The sequence below is a fragment of the Schistocerca cancellata genome, chromosome 6, assembly GCF_023864275.1.
Source record: "Schistocerca cancellata isolate TAMUIC-IGC-003103 chromosome 6, iqSchCanc2.1, whole genome shotgun sequence".
NCBI classification, from domain to species: domain Eukaryota; kingdom Metazoa; phylum Arthropoda; class Insecta; order Orthoptera; family Acrididae; genus Schistocerca; species Schistocerca cancellata.
The window spans coordinates 430,686,995-430,711,718 of NC_064631.1; positions in this window are offsets into that span (position 1 = coordinate 430,686,995).

The window sequence follows — 24,724 nt, forward strand, 5'->3', positions numbered from 1 at the left end:
ACCGAAAAAGTTCTAAGACATCTAATTACAGGTCTTTCTGGATGAAGATGACACTAAATTTCAACAGGAATTCGCTGAACAGTTGATGTAACGCAGAAAGCAGTTTCTCTTTGGTTGGAAGCTATGGAAAAGGATCAGAAAGTTCTGCATGAACTGAATGAAAGACAGCAAGCAAATCGAAAGACTACTTGTGAAACGCTGCTCGCAAGATACAAAAGAAAGGTCGTCTCTTCATCGAATAGACATCTGATGAAAAATGGATATACACTACTGGCCACTAAAATTGCTACACGAAGAAGAAATGCAGATGATAAACGGGTATTCATCGAACAAATATATTATACTAGAACTGACATGTGATTACATTTTCACGCAGTTTGGATGCATAGATCCTGAGAAATCAGTACCCATAACAACCACCTCTGGCCGTAATAACGGCCTTGATACGCCTGGGCATTGAGTCAAACAAAGCTTGGATGGCGTGTACAGGTACAGCTGCCCATGCAGCTTCAAAACGATACCACAGTTCATCAAGAATAGTGACTGGCGTATTGTGACGAGCCAGTTGCTCGGCCACCATTGATCAGACGTTTTCAGTTGGTGAGAGATCTGGAGAATGTGCTGGCCAGGGCAGCAGTCGAACATTTTCTGTATCCAGAAAGGCCCGTACAGGACCTGCAACATGCGGTCGTACATTATACTGCTGAAATGTAGGGTTTCGCAGGGATCGAATGAAGGGTAGAGCCACGGGTCGTAACACATCTGAAACGTAACGCCGACTGTTCAAAGTGCCGTCAATGCGAACAAGAGGTGTCCGAGACGTGTTTCCAATGGTACCCCATACCATCATGCCGGGTGATACGCCAGTATGGCGATGGCGAATACACGCTTCCAATGCGAGTTCACCGCGATGTTGCCAAACACCGATGCGACCATCATGATGCTGTAAACAGAACCTGGATTCATCCGAAAAAATGACGTTTTGCCATTCGTGCACCCAGGTTCGTCGTTGAGTACACCATCGCAGGCGCTCCTGTCTGTGATGCAGCGTCAGGGGCAACCACAGCCACGGCCTCAGAGCTGATAGTCCATGCTGCTGCAAACGTCGTCGAACTGTTCGTGCAGATGATTGTTGTCTTGCAAACGTCCCCATCTGTTGACTCAGGGATCGAGACGTGGCTGCACGATCCGTTACAGCCATGCGGATAAGATGCCTGTCATCTCGACTACTAGTGATACGAGGCCGTTGGGATGCACCACGGCGTTCCGTATTATCCTCCTGAACCCACCGATTCCATATTCTGCTAACAGTCATTGGATCTCGACCAACGCCAGCAGCAATGTCGCGATACGATAAACCGCAATCGCGATAGGCTACAATCCGACCTTTATCAAAGTCGGAAACGTGATGGTACGCATTTCTGCTTTTTACCCGAGGCATCACAACAACGTTTCACCAGGCAACGCTGGTCAACTGCTGTTTGTGTATGAGAAATCAGTTGGAAACTTTCCTAATGTCAGCACGTTGTAGGTGTCGCCACCGGCGCCAACCTTGTGTGAATGCTCTGAAAAGCTAATCATTTGCATATCAGAGCATCTTCTTCCTGTCGGTTAAATTTGGCGTCTGTAGCACGTCATCTTCGTGGTGTAGCAGTTTTAATGGCCAGTAGTGTATTTTGAGAATCCTAAACGTCCTAAATCATAATTGAATCCAGGCAAACCATTGACACTGTAACACAAAATCGCTTTGGAAAGAGGACAATGTTTCGTGTTTGATGGGATGAGAAGGGTGTCATCTATTATAAGCGCCTTAATCGTGATGAAACTGTTAACACTGATCGCTACCAGCAGCAACTGATCGATTTAAATCTATCATTAGGTGAAAAACGACCGAAATATGGGAAAAGGTAACACAAGGTAATATTGCTCCATGATAACACCCCATCACATACAGCAAAACGGGTCAGGGAAACGATCGAGGCGTTTAGTTGGGAAATACTAGGGCATGTGGCTTATTCTCCAGACTTGGCTCCATCCGATTATCATCTATTTGCATCACTGGGACATGCTGCCGCTGAACAGTGCTTCAATTCGTATGAAAATGTACGAAAACGGCTGGCTGACTGGTTGGCTTCAAGAGAAGAACTGTTTCTTTGGCTTGATAATTATAGCCTGTCGTAGAGGTGTGAGAAACGTATAAATAGTAATGGATATTATTTTGAATAAAATACTGTTTATAAGTTTCAAACAACAGATTTGAAGTAATTGTAACCACGTTCCGCTTTCATACTTCTTGGTACCCGCCGTGCTGAGAAACTGACGATAAATAAATTTCTCTGTGACATTTTCATTACTACGATATGAAGGCTTTGTGTGATTCCCGGATGGCTGTGAAGGTACAGGCTGAGTTGAAACCTGAGGATGGGCGTGATTAATGTGAAAGACCTGATATCAAATGTCCTTACAACATTTAGTTGTGGGTTCAGATGAATTTAATTAAGTAATATTCTATCTTTCGGCTTCTCAGGAAACTTCTTTCATCTTCAATTGAGAGCACTGAAAATCATACGGACAGCCACGCAGTTCGTTTGTGTTCGTTTCACCAGTGATATGTGCTGCGACACGGAGGATACGCAAGCGGCTAGCGATGTTATCATCCTGTGGGCGTGGCGCTCTTCACACATGCGCTTCCCTCCCAGTGGGGGGTCGATATCTGCTGACAAGCATAGCCTGCCTACATCAAGCCGATAACGTCGGCGTGGAGTCTTTTATGTAATGCGCTGACCGTAATGCCCACCTGCGTAAAACACTCTCTTCCTGTCCCAACGGAATGCTCACCTGCAGAGGCAAATTCCTGAGTTGCTGTAGGAATTGCAGTAAAGAAACGCCAATATGATTTACGTTTCAGATGCTTCGATAGTACTTGTTAGGAAAACGCTTTTTCTTCTAGATTTTTATTGCATTCTGTATGCTTGTCACAGTTTGATTTTGTAGATTCAAATCTCTGTACGCAAGATATAAGGGTACAAGATTATTTTCTAGATTATAGATGTCTCTTAATTGCCCCATTTCTCATTTATCCTTTAGGACTTACCTGGTTTCTCAGTTACCCAATTTCTCGCTTACCCAGTTTCTCACTTACACAGTTTCTCTCTTACCCAGTTTCTCATTTAACTACACTTGGCGTCCAGAAAGATGGCAGAAAGAGAACGAACTACCACAAAAAGTAATTGCTGTTATTGAGGTGGCTTGCTAACAATGGAGAAGCCAATCTGCTCTCTCACAGGGCGAAATGGAGGTACAACGAAATAATGCGAACACCACTGATACGTGACTGTGAATAATAATTATTAAAAGAACTTTACAAGCATTCAACTTTTCTATAATGATGAGGATGAGGCGTGGTAATGTTGTTGTGTTTCTTGTCTCAGTACTTAACTGCATAATTTCCTAATAAGGGCAGCAGCGTCCATACGAGAAAGCAGTTAATTTCATGTGTTCACCTTTCATTTAACACAATAAACAAAAATCTAACGACGTAACGTCTGAATATCTTGGTGGCCAGTTATATATACGAGTACAACCACGACTAATCCAAGGCATAGGGAAAGTGTGACTGAAATAATGCCTCACATGTCTGGAAAAATGTGGAGGGGTTCCACATTCTGGAAGTACACTGCAGTCCGCGTGATCAATGGGACGCCCACAACGTCTTTAAGAAACGAATGTTCCAAAAACTGCTAGTAATTCTGTCCCGACATACACTCTTCTAAAAAGGCCGTACCTACCGACAGGTTACCGGCCACGCCGCACGAAACGTTGATTGTAAAACGAGGTTGGAAATTGATTTCCTCTGTAGTGGGCCGATTTTCCTGCCATCATCGATGAGCATTATCTGTGTTGTTGATTCCATTTCAAGTGAAGTTGGCTCTGTCTGTGAATAGTATTAAGGCAAGTAAATGAAGGCTGTCATTTAATCAGAGACAAAATTCAAGTCGTGTGGCATAGTCAGCACTGTGAAGGTTATGGGCATGCTGTATGAGATATGGGTACGAGCTTTCCGTATGTAATGTCCGTAATGCACGTGTTCGTGATGCATTGATGCGTAAGGAGAATCGCTGAGTGCTGGTAGTATTTGAACAATATGTTGCTGTTCCTGCACAGGTTGTTGAAGTACACGTTCAAAACAAATGGGAACGTGGAAAAATACCAGCTGTTTCACTCATTGTGCTGAGCACTCTAGTAAACCCTCTACGATCAAGATCTCGACCTGTCGGAAAGAAACGACGGTATTCTTTTACAGCAATAGGAGTCATACCATCATAGAAGCCGTAAACATATACCATATTTGCGTATTACTCGTAATTGTAGGCGAGTGGCATTTTAGCCATCGCGTGTACAATAAAAGTTAACAGATGTTTCTCTCTGATACACTCTAGAACCTCGCACTACTTCAACCACAACACGCCAGTGACAACTGCGCATTCAACAGGCTCTTTTAACGACAGAAAGACATCTCAAGCAAAGTGATTGAAAGCAACGAGATGGGATGGGCAAAATAAACGTCAAAGAGGATGGGTGGGTGGGACATAAATGTGCGTTCCACTAGCCCAAAAAATGTGCATTAAATTTGTTCATCTCAGAAACTAATCGGAATAGGACATAAGTCCACATGAAATTTTTTGCTTCAATTAATCTTCCGTGTCATATACCTCAATATTGACTATTGTTTCTGGGACGCTCTGTATGGTCCGTAATGTGCGCCCTTTACGGCGTCTGACCATAATAATGTGGCAACAGACTGGAGGCTGCCTTTGCCGTGTGATATGCTGAGAGTGTATGGCTGTGTACCGTTACCTACCAGCGGACACAGCCATTAGTTCGTCGTTTAACTTGCGATGAGTTTCTTCTTGCATCCGACGATTGATTGGTTGAAGGCATATGCGACACTCATCTCGGTGAAGAGAACGTGATGTCAGTCCTGAGCAGTCCATTCGGCATGTTGTTGGACCCGTCTGTACCACGCTGCATGGTGTCATGGTTGCAAAAATGGACCTCGCAATGGACGTCGGAAGTGAAGTTACGCATCATGCAGACTATTGCTCACAGTTTGAGTCGGAACAAGACGTACTGAGGCTGCACGAAAAACATTATTCAACACGGTGACGTTGCTGTAAGGGCCCTCCGAGTCATAATCTGTAGGTAGTGGTCATCCAGTGGAAGCCCTTGCGCGGCCTGAGCGATGCATGTCTTCGACAGTTTCTGTCTCTCTCTATCTCGTCCATGTCAGAACAACATCGCTTTCGTTCATTCTGAGACGCCTGGACACTCCCGCTGTTGAGAGCCCTTGCTGGCGCAAAGTAACAATGCGGAAGCGATCGAACCGCAGTATTGACCGACTAGGCATGGTTGAACTACAGACAATACGAGCCGTGTACTTCCTTCCAGGTGGATTGACCGGAACTGGTCGGTTGTTCTCCGCAACATCTTTGGCCGGGTTTAGTGCCATCTCTGAACAGTCAAAGGGACTGTGTCTGTGATACAACATCCACAGTTAACGTCTATCTTCAAGAGTTCTAGGAACCAGGGTGATGCAGAACTTTTTTTGATGTGTGTGTTACAAGCAGCCGTTGTCTTCCAATAGTGCTCCTAATTGTAACAAATATTCCTACGTCGACCAAAGAGTGTAATAAAAGTATACTACTTGTATAAGTCGCATAGAGAAAGGGGGAAATACGGAACTTTGGAAACATGAGCATCGCAAAAACGTTATTGTCACCGTAATGGGCGGAGAACCGGAGAGACGAGGTCGACATAACGTGCTATTTATAACTGTTTATTGCGAGCAACAGACTCGGAAATCCTGGCACAGCGATTTGCGACGCGTTTAATGTCGCCTGTGGGGGAGCAGACTCCCTTGTGACTTGTGCGGGAGGCCGCCCCAGCGCCGACAATACGCCGCTCTCCCCAACAATGACTTCATCAGATGCGGTCGACCCCCGCCACAATTTGCTCATTACCGCCACGCTCCCCGTCTGCTTGCAAACAGGGGGGGCTACAGTGGAGTCTATTACAGCCGCGTTATTAGCCCTCCCGTGCGAGGGCTTATGGTTACTTCACACCCTTGCCTGCTGCCGCGACGCGGCCACCCCGCGACAGCGGAAGCGTTCTGCGATAATAGCAATGACTTCGATGTCGCTCCTATGCCATAAAGAATGGCTAAGGGTTAACATATTTATTGCTAGTGAAATACTTTATTGTAAATAGGCCTATAATCGAGTACGGTCAGCGATTAGCAAAATTTATGACTTGTTCTTTTCTTGTAACTTCTTTGACGGAGTGCTGCTATCCTAGGCTTCTTAACATTTCTCATCGCCAGAAAATTTTCAGTTTTTTCTAAAAATGTTTGAGCCATTATTTGTCATCTAACGGATAAAAATACAGAGTTAATCTGTGAAGACTTCAGTATTACTTTTTTGTAAAATTCAGAAAAAGAAATAGCTGGGTTACGTCACTTAAGACAGATAAGATGGAAAAATCTATAGACTTATCCTCCTTTTCGTAATGCGCAAGATATCCACTAAAACTATTTGAAACTCCATAGCAAAATATTGATTTCAATCAATTGAGAGGTTAAGCTGAAGTGAATGTAGCCCATTATTGGTCAGCGGCATCTACCGTGGCAACGACGTATTTCCGGAGACATGCTAATAGAACCTTTTTACCTCCATGTCCAGTCAAGAATCCGTCCATGCAGTTTGCCGGTTTTAGAGAGAGACATAGAGGGAGAGAGAGAGGGGGAGAGGAATCGCATAGAAGGGAGAGAGGGAGATCAGCGTTTAACATCCTGTCGACAGCGATGTCATTTGAGACGGAGCAGAACCTCGGACTAAGGAAGGATTTGGAAGGAACTATCCCGGTATTTGCCTTTAGCTATTTAGGGAAATCACGGAAAACCTAAATCTGGATGCCCTGACGGGTATTTGAACCATCGTCCCCCCGAATGCGAGTCCAGTGTGCTAAGCACTGCCCCATCTCGCTCGATCCGTAACTAGAGAAGGATATGATGTTGGACCCAGGGCTCTGGAGCGATGTCTGCGTTCTAACTCATCCCAAACGTGATCCATCGGGTTCTGGTCTGGACTGTAAGACCAGTCTGTTTCAGTAATCTTATCTTGCACAAGTCATTGCCCTAAAAATGCTGCTTTATGACAGGGTGCATTGTAATGGGATGATGATGTTTTGGTTTGTGGGGCGCTCAACTGCGTGGTTATCAGCGCCCGTACAATTTCCCAATCTTTGCTCAGTCCAATTTCGCCACTTTCCTGGATGATGATGAAATGATGAGGACAACACAAACACCCAGTCATCTCGAGGCAGGTGAAAATCCCTGACCCCGCCGGGAATCGAACCCGGGACCCCGTGCTCGGGAAGCGAGAACGTTACCGCGAGACCACGAGCGGCGGACAATGCATTGTAATGGTAACTACAGATCATCGTCTCCGAATTGTTCCGCTCCATATGCAGCACACAAAGCCATAAAATGTGGCCTTCTGTATCTAGGGTTTTCTCATGCGCAGTAAGGGGATTGCACACTAAACTCAAGAAACATGCTCATACTATAACACTACCCCTTCGTACTTCATTTATGGCAACACATGACTGCAGGTCAAGTTCTCCAGGCAAGCACAAAATCCAAACCCATTCATCGGATTGCCTCAGGGTACAGCGTTGTTCGCCGCCCCAAATCACAATTTTCTAGTTTCCACTGTTCAGTGTCGTCGATCATTGCTCTACTTCAAATGTCGCTCAGCGTTGACTACATAAATGTGTGGCGTATGAGGAGCTGCTCGATGCCTGTACCCGAGTCTTTTTAGGTCATGAAACTTCTATATTTAAATGAATGTGGCTGTACTTAAATTGCAGAGTGACTGAAAAGATGAAACTTCTACGTTATTTAATTCTGAAACAGCTGAGTAAAACTGAACGTACTGAACCTACTTTCTCTTTTCTTGTCATGTTAATAGTGACCCACCACAATATTCCAGCGCAACTCAATCTGACTGCTCAAAAAAATTACAACCTGACTTCAAATAATTAATACATAAGAATGGCCCTGAATAAGAAGCAATCCTGACAATAACCAATCATTTCATTAAGCACTTACCTTACAAAAATCTTCATTACGCGAACTACTGCAATACAGCGAGCGTCAATACTGCGAGCTAAATAAAAGATTCTAACTACAAAAGCCACTAACTAATATTAGGCATGTGGTTAGCAAAGGAAAGATTATGTTTGCAAACCAAATAATGCATTTTTTACCTTAATAATGTGACATCCAGTTCAAACACGGATATAAATCATAAATGACATCCAGTACAAAGATATATAATTTTCAATCTCCAACTCGGATACTTCCAGATCAGACCTCTACCCTCCATCAATAGCCGGTCGGGGTGGCCGAGCTGTTCTAGGCGCTACAGTCTGGAACCGCGCGACCGCTACGGTCGCAGATTCGAATCCTGCCTCGGGCATGGATGTGTGTGATGTCCTTAGGTTAGTGAGGTTTAAGTAGTTCTAAGTTCTAGGGGACTGATGACCTCAGAAGTTAAGTCCCATAGTGCTCAGAGCCATTTTGAACCTCTATCAATGCTAAATTCTCACATTTAACATCCATCACTGCTGGCTGTTCACCTCCAACTTCCCAACAGTACTTCCATCACTGCTGGCGACTAACTTCCTATTGCCCAACACTACTGGCGATTAACGTCCAAACGGCCGCGGTGTCCGAGCGGTTCTAGGGGCTTCAGTCCGGAATCGCGCGACTGCTACGGTCGCAGATTCGAATCCTGCCTCGGGCATGGATGTGTGTGATGTCCTTAATTTAGTCAGGTTTAAGGAGTTCTCAGTTCTAGGTGAGTGATGACCTCCGATGTTAAGTCCCATAGTGCTCAGAGCCATCTGAACCATTAACTTCCAACAACGTCTCCAACCAGCCACAGAGTCTCTTACAAAGAAAGCGCAATCAGATCCAATGCAAAGCGCTACACAGCGCTGCCAATACAGAAACAGCCAGCCCACTTACAGTGACAGTCGTTGTTACCCAATTTCAGCATTTCGTGGATGTAGGACCAGCAGCCGTTTATTTCATGAAGGATTTATTATAAGTGTCATCATTGCAGTACATGTATTTAGGCGACCAGTTTCGAACCGACTGGTTCATTCTCAAACCTGACCTACTTAGGCTGCACTGAAAGTTTCTGCTTCTACTGCCAACCATCTAAAACTGGCAGTACGCGAGTCACACAGTGACGGTATATAAATGTCAAAATACAAATATGCTCACTGTACAAGATCTTTAAGATCAGGCACTTTCAGTGCGGCCTCAGTAGATCAGGCTTGAGAATGAACCAATCGGTTTGAAACTGGTCTCCTAAATATATGTACTGCAACTGTGACAAATTTGTCAGAAACAGAAGTAGTTAACAGAAGTAGTTAATCCGAAATTAATACATGAAATTAATTAAAAACTCATGAACAAAGATTTCAAGTGGAAAAAGAATTATAGGAAAAAAATTAATAGCAAATGAAGAAGTTGAAATTATGATTAAAATAATGTGACAAAGTAATGGAATTAAAAAGTTACATTTAAATCGATTAATTGAATAAAGTCACGAACAAAGTAAAAGAAAAACTTAATGTACCAAACGACATTCGAACCCACAACCTCTTGCCGGTGAAGCTGCTATCCTATCCACTATACCACGTGTGATCAGACTGTATAAAGCAGCTTTTTTAATGCTATTCAGTGTCACAAAAAATTCTGAATTTTTTTTTCGTCATTTACTCCCAAACGAGGGCCCAACAGTGTAAATGGCTACAGCGCGTGATACATGATCTTAAGCTACATAACCGTATCGATAGCTTCAAAAATTCGATCGCATCGTTGGGGACCTCTCATTGTAAGTCTTGACAAGTCTGTGCTTATCCCACTCGTCTTTAACAACTGAAGCTCAGCCACAGAGGGTCTCCGCGTCTCCAGACCTAGGAACACTGCCTTACACTGCGTATCATCTACACCTACTACCTCATCTACGTCTGTAAACCGCAAGCCACTTTACGGAGTGCACCCTACTTCGTGTGCCACTGAGACTGTTCCAGGCGCGAATGATTCGTGAAAAGAACGGTTGCTGTTAAGCCTCCGTGTGGGCTCGAATCCCTCTAATTTTACCTTCATGGTCTTTTCACGAGATATATGTAGCAGGAAGTAGCATATTACTTGACTCTTCTAGGTGCGTACGCTCTCGGTACAGCAAACCACACTGTGACGCAGAAAGCCTCTCTTGCAAAGTCCGCCCTTGGAGTTGGCTGAGCATCTCCGTGACGGCGCTTACTAAATGAACGTGTAACGAAATTTGCTGCCCTTCTTTGGATGTTCTCTATTTCCTCTATCAATCCAATTCGGTACGCATCATAGACTGACAAGTAATTTTCGAGCATTGCTCGAACGAGGGTTTTATAAGCCGCTCCTTTGCGGGTGTATTAAGTTCTCTGAGATTTCTTCCAATAAACCTCAGTCTGTCAGCTGCCCCACCTGCGATTAGGTTAATGTGCTCGTTCCGCTTTAGATCGCTATGTAACCACACTCGTACATATTTTATTTATGTGACTGCTTGCAGTGACTGTTCCGCAGTTGTGTAATCGTTGAATAATGGGCGCTTCTGGCTGTTTATGCACAATACGATACATCTGTTTATGGCGAGGATAAATCGCTAATTCCTACGCCATGCATCGTCCCTCTGCAGGTTGATCAGTATTTCGCTACAACTTTACAGTCTTGCGACTTGTCTGTACTCAACAGCATCACCTGCGAAAAGCCTCCTGGAACTTTCCGTGTATCCACTAGGTCTTTTATACGTATTGTGAAAAGTAATGACCCTACAACACACCAATGAGGTATGCCCGAAGTTAGTTTTACGTCTGAAGATTTTTCTCCACTGAGAACGACATGCTGTGTTCTCTTTACTAGAAACACTTCAGTCCGACCACACAGGTAGTCTGGTATTTCGTACGCTCGTATTTTGCCCATTAGGCAGCAGTGCGGAATTGAATCTCAAGTCTTCAGGAAGTCAAAGAACACGGCATCAACTTTCGTACCGGTATCTACTGCTTTCTTCAAGTTGTGGACGAACAGAGCGAGCTGGGTTTCACATGATTGTTGGTTTCGGAACCCGCGTTGATTCCTACAGAGGAAATTTTCGGTCTCCAAAAATGTGAAACTAAGCGAGCATAAAACATGTTCCAAAGTCTTACAACAGATGACGAGCTAGAAGAGGAGCAGGTTCTTTAGCAAGTACGAGGGCCGCTCAGTAAGTAATGCAACACATTATTTTCTGGGAGCAGGTTGGTTTTATTCTGGATTCCTATATATCGTATTATTCCCTACTCTTTTAGATACAAAAATTTATTTTTCAACATAAACTCCGTACTATACTGCTACGTTATGCCACCTCACTGAGAGGGCATGCATGCGCGCATGGCACTATTCTGCCGATCAACTTCAGAACAAACGTCTCGTTGCATCAATAAGCTCTCCATCGTCCACGTACTTCTTCTCGCGGAGTGCACCCTTCGTTGGGCCGAACAGATGTTAAGTCGCAAGATGCGACATCCGGGCTGTAGAGTGGCTAAGGAAGAACAGTGCTGTGGTATCGATAGCTACGATGCCACGGCGTAGGTGCAAGTTCGTAGGTTGGCACTACGGCACCCACACCGACGACAGCGCCCTCTAGCGGGCGCTGTTCAGGTCTACGAGCTCCGCTCCAGATTCAGCCATTTTTATTCTGAGGAGACGACCTAGCAACATTGTTTCTACTTCATAGGGGGCCATTACTGACTTTGTCACTTCAGTTATAGTTTGTCCTACTACTAGTGGCTATTAACGTTGATGCGTATCCAGTCTGGCATCTAAGGGCTCTTCAGTTTCAAAGTTATGCATTTCATTTACTAATATTCTCCATTAAATGTACTTTCACGTAAAAAGCTGTACCGAGAATCTTACCTCACCTGCTCCTACTCACTTCCTACATTAGGCCTACCATTCAGCTTACAGGAGCAGACCCACGACCCGCCTTCCAGGCGGGATACAAAAAGTGTAACGGAGTTTTGTGAGCTTCTCTTGGGTACGCAGGGTTGTGTGACGCCTTGCGTTGTGATGCAGAAGGAGAAGTTTATATGCATTTGCCAGGCGACGAACACGCTGAGATCGTTTCTTCAGTTTTCTGAGAGTAGCCTAATACGTTTCAGAGTTAATAGTTTCCGAGTGAGGGAGGTCATCAAACAGAAAAACTCCTTCAGAGTCCCAGAACGCCGTCGCCATGACTTTATCCGCTGAGGATGCGGCTTTGAACTTTTTCTTGGGAGCAGAGGTGCTGTGACGCCACTCCATGGATTGCCGTTTTGTTTTTAGTTCGAGGAGATGAACTCATGTTTCCTGTGACAATGTTCGACAAAACATTGTCACGATCGGCCTCATAATGCGCAATCAGTTCCACACACATGATACTTGTTTGCTCTTTATGGTTTTCAGTTAGGCGGCGAGGGACGAAACTGGTTCAAATGGCTCTGAGCACTATGGGACTTAACATCTGAGGTCATCAGTCCCCTAGAACTACTTAAGCCTAACTAAGCTAAGGACATCACACACATCCATGCCCGAGGCAGGATTCGAACCTGCGACCGTAGCGGTCGCGCGTTTCCGGACTGAAGCGCTTAGAACCGCACGGCCACATGGCCGGCGGAACGCAACTGCCACACGCATTTCAGTACCCCAGCTGGTGGACGAGTGTCTCAGCACTACCAACAGAGACGTACAGCTGTGCTGCGAAGTGTTTGATTGTTATCCGTCGATCACCTCGAGTGAGAGTGCCTGCACGTTTCATTGTTGCAGGAGGCAGGGCTGCGTGAGAGCGGTCGGCACGCAGAAGATCGGTCACGTTTGCGCAACCTCACCCAACGACTCCCTGTGCTGTTTTCAGTGCCAAATCTCCGTAGACATTCTGCAGGCGCCTATGATATCTGCAATGCTCCCATTTTCACCAAAAGAAATTCAGTAACAGCTCACTGTTTGGATCGCACCTCTGTTAAGGCTGTCATTATGAAGGTTACACATAACACCGCCACATGTCGGAACTTCGTGTAACTATAGGAGTGGAAGCGGAAAAATCCACGTTGTCCCACAACAAATTCCGCATTTTTTTCAACTGAAATTCTAGAGAAAAACGTATGTTGCATTACTTATTGAATACATCTCGTATTACAACTGGTATTACGTGAAGCGCTGCGGTTTATCCTCTGGTGAGCAATTGCGGATGGTTTTCTATCCTATGGTTAAAAAATGGTTCAAATGGCTCTGAGCACTATGGGACTTAACTTCTGAGGTCATCAGTCCCCTAGAACGTAGAACTACTTAAACCTAACTAAGCTAAGGACATCACACACATCCATGCCCGAGGCAGGATTCGAACCTGCGACTGTAGCGGTCGCGCGGTTCCAGACTGTAGCGCCTAGAACCGCTCGGCCACTCCAGCCGGCTCCTATAGTTACTTAATTCGATATCTGTCATTCCGAAATCCTTCCGACAATTCGATACCTTTACACAGAACATTCTGTTGGCATCAGTTCCGTAAACGTCTGTAACACCACGAAAAATGGCATATAATTAAAAACCTTGCAAATTAAATCTCGAACAGAGTCTTAATTGATTATGAGAAAAGGTGTGGTCGTCAACTTCTGAGGGGGCAAAACGAGGAATGAAGTGGAATTGTAAGGAATTGAACGTGGAGTGACCAGTGACGGTATTATGCTAGGGTCATACTCTCATGGTTCGGTTTCCACGCTGTCAGCCACACTCACTTCCAAAGGCTATCCAAACGACAAACAAATTCTGTTCTCGTTTCTGACGTAGGTGGAACACTTCTGTTTACGTAGCCATGCTTCACGTAGCCATACTTTAATAACAGTAGCCATATGGTATTTTCTGAGCAAAATTGAGTTGTAACATTACATGCACCATACTGTTACACAGCACATATTAGCAACAGTCCTGTACGTGGAACAAATACTAAAGGTCTTGAGATTCTAAGTCACACCTGCAAGACGGCATAAAAGTGAAAACAGTAACAGAATGTAGGGAACTGGCCCTGGGATGCAGAATCGACGTCTGTTGCAAGGTTACAACACCAGGTAGTAGACTCTGAAAGTGGAATAGTAGTTGGAGCTAGATTCAAGGGACAATATCATTTCGGAAATCGTTAGGGAATTAAATACACCGAAATCCAATTTGTCAAGAGTGTACCGAGAATACTAAATTCCAGTCATTGCCTCACACCACGGGCAAAGCAGCAGTCAACAGCCTTCATTTAAAGACCGAGAGCAGCGGTGTTCGCTTAGAGTTGACAGAGCCAAGACACAAGCAACGTTGCGTGAAGTAACCGCAGATGTGCGACGTACGACTAACGTATCCGTTGGGACAGTGCGAGGAAATGTGGCGATTGTGGGATATGGCAGCAAACGAACGGCGAGGATACCTTGCTAACATCTCAACAGTACCTCCCCTGGACTCGTGACAATATCGATTGGTCCGTAGACGACTGGAAAACCGTGACCTGTTGGTAGAGTTCGAATGTTTCTCAAACCCCACGAACCCAAGGACTCAAGTTGTCGACAAGGCACTGTGCGCGCTGGTGGTGGCTCCATAATGGAATGGACTGGGTCCTCTGGTCCGACTAAACCGCTCATTGAATGTAAATGATTATGTTCCCCTACTGTGAGACCATTTTCACCCATTAATGGTCTTCACGCTCCCAAGTAATGGTGGAATTTTTATGGATGACAATGCACTAAGTCACCCGGCCACAGTTGTTCGCGATTGGTTTGAAGAACATTCTGGACAATCCGAGTGAATGGTTTTGCCACCCAGATCGCCCGACGTGATCCCATAGAAAATTTACCGGACTTAATCGAGAGATCGGTTTGTGCACAACATCGAGCACCGGCAACAATTTTCAAAGTTATAGACGTCTATACACGCAGCATGGCTAATTATTTCTGCAGGGGACTTCCAACTACGTGTTGAGTCCATGCCACGTCGAGTTGCTGCACTACTACGGTCAAAAGGAAGTCCAACACAATATTAGGCGGCATCCCATAACTTTTGTGACCACAGTGTATTCACTAATGGAACTGTCATCCGTTCAGTTATGATTGTACTATAAAGAACATTGTATACACAGATTTTGAACGAATGCGAAAGACTTATATCGTTTCGTTATTGTGAACACGATTGTCAATTACGTAACTATTGGAATGTAGGTTCTGCCATAATGCCTAGACGGCGAGCTATAAAGTTCATGCAGTAAATAACTAAATAATAAAAATACAGAGTACCTAATTTTGTTCCTTCCTCGTCCACATAGCTTGAAAGAACGATTGCAAACACACCCTTCGCGCTTCCATTGCAGCGAACTACAGTACAACTTGTTGCGACACCGAGTTTGTGTTCGAGTGAACTCGGACGAAGGAAAGCGAGAAGACGGCAAAAGGTCGTCAAACACAGGCCCTCCCACCCACAGCCGGCTCAATGGCGGCACCCCCGCCAGAGTAAACGCACAGGTAGCCGGCGGCCGACTTCAAAGGCGGCTGAGCACACACCACCGCGGCCGATCCTCCACAGCTCTCTCGTTAGTCCCATTCAGAAACTCCAGTGCCGACCGACGCGGAACGCAGAAGTGATTGACGACTTGCCTCCTCTCTTATGAGAAGTAATCCACTTGAATTAACCAACAGCAGGTCCGGGTTTACTATCGTCCTTGAACGAGGGGCTCAGATCTGCCAGTGTGAAATAGCTCATTTTTAACATAACCGAGTTATGGTTTTGCTGTCTGCGTGGCAACACCTCCTACTCTGGCAAATAATGGCTCAGGTAATTTACTTACAAACAATAACACACAATGCACAAATACGCCACAAAACACACTCTTAAAGAAATGTCGTGCTGTTACATACGCCCCCAACTCATATGCAAAATTAGTAACATCTTCAGAAACCATAACATTAATATAGCCTTTAAAACAAATAGCACAATACGAGAGAAACTAAATACTGTGACAGTAAAGAAAAATAAGTACGCCGGCCGGAGTGGCCGTGCGGTTCTGGGCGCTACAGTCTGGAGCCGAGCGACCGCTACGGTCGCAGGTTCGAATCCTGCCTCGGGGGTGGATGTGTGTGATGTCCTTAGGTTAGTTAGATTTAATTAGTTCTAAGTTCTAGGCGACTGATGACCTCAGAAGTTAGGTCGCATAGTGCTCAGAGCCATTTGAACCATTTTGAACCAAAGATAAGTACAACACATCAGAAATGTGTGAATTATGTTGTAATAGCTGCAGCTCTAAATATATTGAGATGACTGCAAGAAATTTTAACATCAGGTACAAAAAGCATATAAGGATATTTATGAGTTGAAACGTCCCCTTTGGAAAATTTATGAATGACTGTGCTGGTAAACCTCTTACGTTACTTGATTTTCAAACAGCTGAGCAAAACTGAACGTACTCAGACAATTTTCTCTTTACTTATTCTGATCATCACTAAACTGACACACAATATTTTTAGTGCAACGCAATCTGACTTTCAATAATCCCTACAAAAGAATGGCCCTGACTAACAATAACCTACACCTTTCATGAATCACTTACCTCACAAAATCTTCGTTACTCGAACTACTGCAATACAGCGAGCGCCAATACTGCCAGCTAAATAAAAGATTCTAACCACTGAAGTCACTAACTACTTATCGGCATAGTTAGCAAATGAAAGATTTTGATAGAGAACAAACATATATATATATATATATATATATATATATATATATATATATGTTCAAGATATACAGTATTACAGAGTGAATATACTCACTCCACTTATACAGAACTTTTAATAGTAGAAAATCACCATGAGAAAGGGATAAAAGAGTCGTGGTAATCTTACGTTGTAATAACAAAAGAAAGGGAATGCTCACTCTAGAGCAAGAATATTGCATACGTAAGGTCATAAATAAAAATAAAAATTTTCTCAGTGACCAAAAGAGCAACAACAGAAGACCAGTATTAAAACTAATGTACCCACTGTCATCAATTCACGCATGCACGCACACACACACACACACACATGGTGTTGCACCATACACCTTTCCTCCACCATCACCCCAACGCCTCAGTCTCTCCCTATACGACTCCCATGATTCCTCAGTCAGTCATGAGACTAACTCGTAATCAGTGCAAACATGTGCAGTTAGTGCAATATAGGTTATGTGCCAAGAAATATTTACAGGAAGAAAGCTGTACTATGTGCATACAGCACATATAGAACAAGTGGTTACATGAATGGCACACAAAATGAATGAAACAAAAACACATATATATTCCAAATAAAAATAGCTATATTTTTTTATACTAACTGCCAAAGAATAACCAAACATTCATATCAGTATATATAGAGATGATTTTTATATGTATAATAGACCACTGAAGATGCCTAATATTAATAGGCGAAACATTCGCGTTTCACAAGAATACATTTCAGTTTCCGAAGAAGGAGGATTTCTTGTCTTTGCATTAAAACATAATTTAGTTATTTACAAAGCTTCAGAATACTTATATAGAAGATTTCGGACACGCACACCGAGCGAAAATTTTTCACTCTACTATCATTTCGGCAAGTATCTTCAGGTATCCTCTATCCAGCAGAAGGCGCTCCTCTATGATAACATTATGTAAATCTATCAAATTGCGGAGTTGTTGAGTACTACGTTACACCAGATTTTTCCAAACAGTCCCAGAGGATTTCTGTAAAACTAAGATCGAGTGATTTAGAGGACGATCCGAGGTGTGACAGGGTGCCTGAGTTCCCGTCACACTTCTAAGTACAGTCCATTGAACACGGCTGTCATCTTGGAAATCCGGAACTGTCCACAGTGCACTCATCATGAAGATATAGGAGAATGCACAATGCTTGGTCACCGAGTACTATGAAATTAACATCCTGGTTCGCGTTCATGTTAACAGGAATCAGTGGGCCCAGCTCATGGTACCGAAAACATCTGCAAAACGTCAAAACACTACCGCCGGCCTGAAATACACCCTCCACACACTGCGAATTAAACGCCACATTAAGTCGACCCTGCACTCGACGCTTTGCACGATTTCAGAAACAGACGAAATCGTGACTCACCTCATCACATTGTAGGCCTCCAGCTAACTACTGTCCAATTGTTGTGTCGTTTGGCCTACTGAAGACGTTCAGCTGTAAGTGCAACTGTCACAACGACCTTATGCGCGGTACCTGACTGTCGATGCACATTGGATTCAATTGCCTTAGTAGTGTTCGATAGGAAGCTCGTTGAGATGGACCTGCATTCACTGACTGCAGCTATTCCAGTCAGATTTCAAACCGATTGTTTTTCACAAGGCATGGCACTCGTCTATGGTTCCTATCGCCTAGGATCTTTTTACGACCAAGTTATATGGCTGCAAAGGACATTCCCCTTCGTTATGTCAACGATTCGGGAAACTTGATTCAAGGTGTGGTAACGGGTTTGTCATATAACTATAGCTTCTTTTTTCCCTTCTGTTTCATCCCCACGTCGACACATTTTACTGCCCCTATTCCATGCAACCGACACGTGTACGCTACCTCACTTCCGTGACTTACGGGGCTTGGATAAAAATATGGAAATATCGGAAGAAATGCATGCCTGAACATGAATGCAGATGATAGCCAAGCCTGCAGGTTGCGTTGTTGTATTTGACCACGAATGGCACCTGTGCAATCTGGCCAGTACGTTGTAAATATCAGTAGTGTTCTGAGTAGTTGTGATTGTATTGTATCGAATGTAAGTTGATTGGATCCTTGACAAGTTGTTAGTATCGAATGATGGGTGCTTCCTTAACCAAGAGAGTTCAGGTGTTTGGTGTTGCAAGAGGCGCTGTATCGGAGATGTATACCGCATTCAGGGATCTCGGAAAAACATCGTCCACAAAATCACAACGCGGAAGAAAGTGTGTTGGGTGATTGTGAGATACACTTTTTGATGAGGATTGTGACCTAAATTAAGAGTACGACAACTGCAAAATACACTGCAGTACTGAACATGGTAATCGTATACACTGTCAGCACGCTTTGGGCTACTGCTCCAGCAGCTTAACTTCTCGCTACTTGCCACTTTCGCGATGGGTGTGCTTTGTGCGGCGATACGTGTTCACCTTGGATTTCATTCGCTTCCTAAGGACGCTACTCCAGATTCGATCTATGGCTGTAAGTTTCTCGACCTCCACACATATCTTAGTGATTAGTACCTTTGAGTACATTCATGGCTTTAGGACTTACCGTAGTGTCGGGTGTGCCTTCGTCATTGGCACCGACCATTTTCGGTATCGGCTTCCGGAACACTGCTTAGTATTTACAGCGGAACTCTTCGCCCTGTATCAGGCCACGCAGTACATCCGGCGACACAGGAGTTTCAATTGTGTCATTTTCTCCGACTCTCTCAGAACTCTTCAGAGCCTCTGTGCGCTGTATACAGTACATCCCTTAGTGCTACCGGTCCAACAAAGCTTCCACTTCCTCACTCTTGACAGAGCCATTGTGGTGTTTACGTGGATCCCTGGTCCCGTCGGTCTGACGGGAAACGAGGCTGCAGTGCCCCTACCTTGGCTCACCAGTTATTCCATTCCTTCCGATGAACTCTGTGTTGCCGTCTGTCAGCAGGCGGTGTCACTTTGGCTTCGCCATTGGCCTTCCCTTCATGGGAACAAGGTCCGGGGTATTAAAGCTCTCCCAGATGCTTGGTCTACCTTCCCTCGGCCCGCTCGCCGCAAGGAGATCATTTTAGCTTGATTGCGTATTGGACACTGTCATTTTAGCCATCGCCATTTGTTAAGCTGTGATCCCCTACCACTTTGTGCTCATTTCAACAAACTTTGACTCTTCGCCATTTCCTTACCGAATGACCTTTCTTTAACCACTTACGTTCTAATTTTTGTTTGCCGTCTGAGTTATCGGCCGTTTTCGCGGACGAGGCGCGGGCTGTCCACCGTGTTTTACTTTTTAGCCGTCGTAGCAATATGGAGAAGGACATTTAACCTCTAGTTCAGGGCCTCCATTGTCTCTAGGGCGTATTCTATGGACCTATCTCCAAGAGCAAGTCCTTTTGGACTTAACGTGCAGTCGCTTTTAAGTCCTTTTTTGTCTTAGTGTTCTAAGGTTCTGACGTAGGCGCATATGATTGTAATTGTTTTTGGTTCCCTAAAACAAAACAAAGGCAAACACCCTGTCAGAACCAAAACACCACGAAGGAAGCTCCATAAGTAGCGAATTGCAGTACGAGCTGGAATTACAAAACCACTCATCAATGATGCAAATGTCTGTAACGGGAAAACGTGATGCGGAAGCCATAAAACCTGGAGTGTGGAGCAATGGAATAATGTCATTTGCTCGGATGAATCTGGTTTCACGCTGTTTCCAAGTTCGAGCTGAGTTTTGGGTCCCAAGAGTGGAACATGTTGGGGGCTCGGCGATAATTTGGACAGCCACCTCATGGTATTTCATGAACCCCATGTTTACTCTGCAAGATAGCATTCCTGCCAAGGCTTATGTGACCATTTTCGCTGATCTCGCCCTTCCCATGGTGCAATGTTTGTTCCCTAGTGGTGATGTTGTATTCCAAAACGGCAGAATCCCTGATTACGCATCTCACACCGTCCAGAAATGGTTTTGTCAGCAAGATGAACTGTCACATCTTTGTTGGCCACCACAGCCACGACATCTCAGTATCATGAGCCTTTGTGGTCTACCTTGGAGAGAAGGGTACGTGATAGTTATCCAGCGCTATCATCGATCCCTGTACTTGATTTTATTTTGCAGGAAGCTGTTTTGAATGCCAGTGGGTTCCCGATACGTTATTGAGCACGATAATGTGATGTGTTTTTGTGTTTCCATATTTTTTGTCCAACCACTGCACGTCAGTTGTAGAGGGTAACGCGGCCGTATGGTACCTGTACCACCTCCACACAATATACAGCACCCCAAAGAGATAAGAGAAATCATTTAAGGTGGTGACATGAGTTTATTTGATGAGCTCATGTTAGATGCACGTGCTGTCGCTTACAATTGGTTAGCAAGCCATTTAATGGCTGTGGTTGCCATCTAAAAATGGAACGTATACGAAACTTTCACTTATTACTGGAATTCATAAATGTGCAGCGCATCATCGTCATTGAATACTTAATGCCTTTAAGACGTATACTATGTGATCAAAAGCATCCGGAAACCACCCAAAACATACGTTTTTCATATTAGGTGCATTGTGGCGCCACCTACTGCCAGTTACTCTATTTTCAGTGACTTTAGTAACCATTAGACGTCGTGAGAGAGCAAAATCGGGTGCTCCACGGAACTCACGAATTTCGAACGTCGTCAAGTGACTGGGTGTCACTTGTATCATACGTCTGTACGCATGATTTCCACACTCCTAAACATCCCTAGGTCCACTGTCTCCGATGTGAATTGAAGAAACACGTACAGCACAAGAGCGAACAGGCCGACCTCGTCTGTTGACTGACACAGAGACAGTCGACACTTGGAGAGAGTCGTAAAGTATAAATACGCGGACATCTATCCAGGACATCACACAGGAATTCCAAACTGCATCACGATCCACTGCAAGCACTATGACAGTTAGGCGAGAGGTGAGAAATTTTGGATTTCATGGTCAAGCAGTTACTCATAAGCCACACATCACGCCGGTAAGTGCCAAACGACTCCTCGCTTGGTTAAGGAGCGTAAACATTGGGGGACTGAACGGTGGAAAAACATTGTGTAGAGTGACGAATCACGGTACACGGTACACGGTACACACATCGCGATCCGATGGCAAGGTATGGGTGTGGCGAATGCCCGGTGAACGTCATTTTCCAGTGTGTGTAGTACCAACTGTAAAATTCGGAGGTGGTGGCGTTATGGTGTGATCGTGTTTTTCAAGGAGGGGGCTTGCACCCCTTGCTGTTTTGCGTGGCACTATCACAGCACAGGCATACATTGATATTTTAAGCATCTTCTTGCTTCCCACTGTTGAAGAGCAGTTCAAGGATGGCGATTGCATCTTTCAACACGATCGAGCACCTATTCATAATGCACAGCCTGTGGCAGAGTGGTTACACGACAGTAACATCCCTGTAATGGACTGGCCTGCACAGAGTCCTGACCTGAATCTTACAGAACACCTTTGGGATGTTTTGGATCACCTACTTCGTGCCAGGCCTCACCGACCGACATCGGTACCTTTCCTCAGTGTAGCACGCCGTGAAGAATGGGCCGCCATTCCCCAAGAAAGCTTCCAGCTCCTGATTGAACGTATGGCTGCGATAGTGGAAGCTGTCATCAAGCTTTAGGGTGGACCAACACCATACTGAATTCCGGCATTACCTGTGAAGGGTTCCACGAACTTGTAAATCATTTTCAACCCGGTATCCGGATACTTTTGATCACATAGCATATATTATCGTGATTATTTGGTATCAAGCGGGAGTATGATAGTGGACTGGCCATTAATTCATTTCTTAATAGCCATCCAGACCATATGTGCGACTCGCAATGTGCTGCTTTGATAAATACAATAATTTCAATAAATTCCGATGAACTGTTTAAATCAGAGACAATCCCAGTCACCTTACCGTGTTGAGACGCATCGCTCCGATATTTAATGAATTTACTAATTTTTCGATGGGCATAAAGAATAAGCGAACACCTCCTCTCCGACTCCACTGCAAACCACTAAAAATTACAACACCTTTCAGTAGGATCCTACCCCCATGAACCATGGACCTTGCCGTTGGTGGGGAGGCTTGCGTGCCTCAGCGATACAGATGGCCGTACCGTAGGTACAACCACAACGGAGGGGTGTCTGTTGAGAGGCCACACAAACGTGTGGTTCCTGAAGAGGGGCAGCAGCCTTTTCAGTAGTTGCAGGGGCAACAGCCTGGATGATTGACTGATCTGGCCTTGCAACACTAACCAAAACGGCCTTGCTGTGCTGGTACTGCGAACGGCTGAAAGCAAGGGGAAACTACAGCCGTAATTTTTCCCGAGGGCATGCAGCTTTACTGTATGGTTAAATGATGATAGCGTCCTCTTGGGTAAAATATTCCGGAGGTAAAATAGTCCCCCATTCGGATCTCCGGGCGGGAACTACTCAAGAGGACGTCGTTATCAGGAGAAAGAAAACTGGCGTTCTACGGATCGGAACGTGGAATGTCAGATCCCTTAATCCGGAAGGTAGGTTAGAAAATTAAAAAGGGAAATGGATAGGTTGAAGTTAGATATAGTGGGAATTAGTGAAGTTCGGTGGCAGGAGGAACAAGACTTTTGGTCAGGTGATTACAGGGTTATAAATACAAAATCAAATAGGGGTAATGCAGGAGTAGGTTTAATAATGAATAAAAAAAATAGAGGTGCGGGTAAGCTACTACAAACAGCATAGTGAACGCATTATTGTGGCCAAGATAGACACGAAGCCCATGCCTACTACAGTAGTACAAATTTATATGCCAACTAGTTCTGCAGATGATGAAGAAATTGATGAAATCTATGATGAGATAAAAGAAATTATTCAGGTGGTGAAGGGAGACGAAAATTTAATAGTCATGAGTGACTGGAATTCGAGAGCAGGAAAAGGGAGAGAAGGAAACATAGTGGGTGACTATGGATTGGGGGAGAGAAATGAAAGAGGAAGCCGTCCGGTAGAATTTTGCACAGAGCATAACTTAATCATAGCTAACACTTGGTTCAAGAATCATAAAAGAAGGTTGTATACGTGGAAGAATCCTGGAGATACTAGAAGGTATCAGATAGATTATATAACGGTAAGACAGAGATTTAGGAACCAGGTTTTAAATTGTAAGACATTTCCAGGGGCAGATGTGGACTCTGACCACAATCTATTGGTTATGAACTGTAGGTTAAAACTGAAGAAACTGCAAAAAGGTGGGAATTTAACGAGATGGGACCTGGATAAACTGACTAAATCAGAGGCTGTACAGAGTTTCATGGAGAGCATAAGGGAACAATTGACAGGAATGGGGAAAGAAATACAGTAGAAGAAGAATGGGTAGCTCTGAGGGATGAAGTAGTGAAGGCAGCAGAGGATCAAGTAGGTAAAAAGACGAGGGCTGGTAGAAATCCTTGGGTAACAGAAGAAATATTGAATTTAATTGATAAAAGGAGAAAATATAAAAACGCAGTAAATGAAGCAGGCAAAAGGGAATACAAACGTCTCAAAAATGAGATAGACAGGAAGTGCAAAATGGGTAAGCAGGGATGGCTAGAGGACAAATGCAAGGATGTAGAGGCTTATCTCACTAGGGGTAAGGTAGATACTGCCTACAGGAAAATTAAAGAGACCTTTGGAGAAAAGAGAGACACTTGTATGAATATCAAGAGCTCAGATGGAAACCCAGTTCTAAGCAAAGAAGGGAAAGCAGAAAGGTGGAAGGAGTATATAGAGGGTCTATACAAGGGCGATGTACTTAAGGACAATATTATGGAAATGGAAGAGGATGTAGATGAAGATGGAATGGGAGATATGATACTGCGTGAAGAGTTTGCCAGA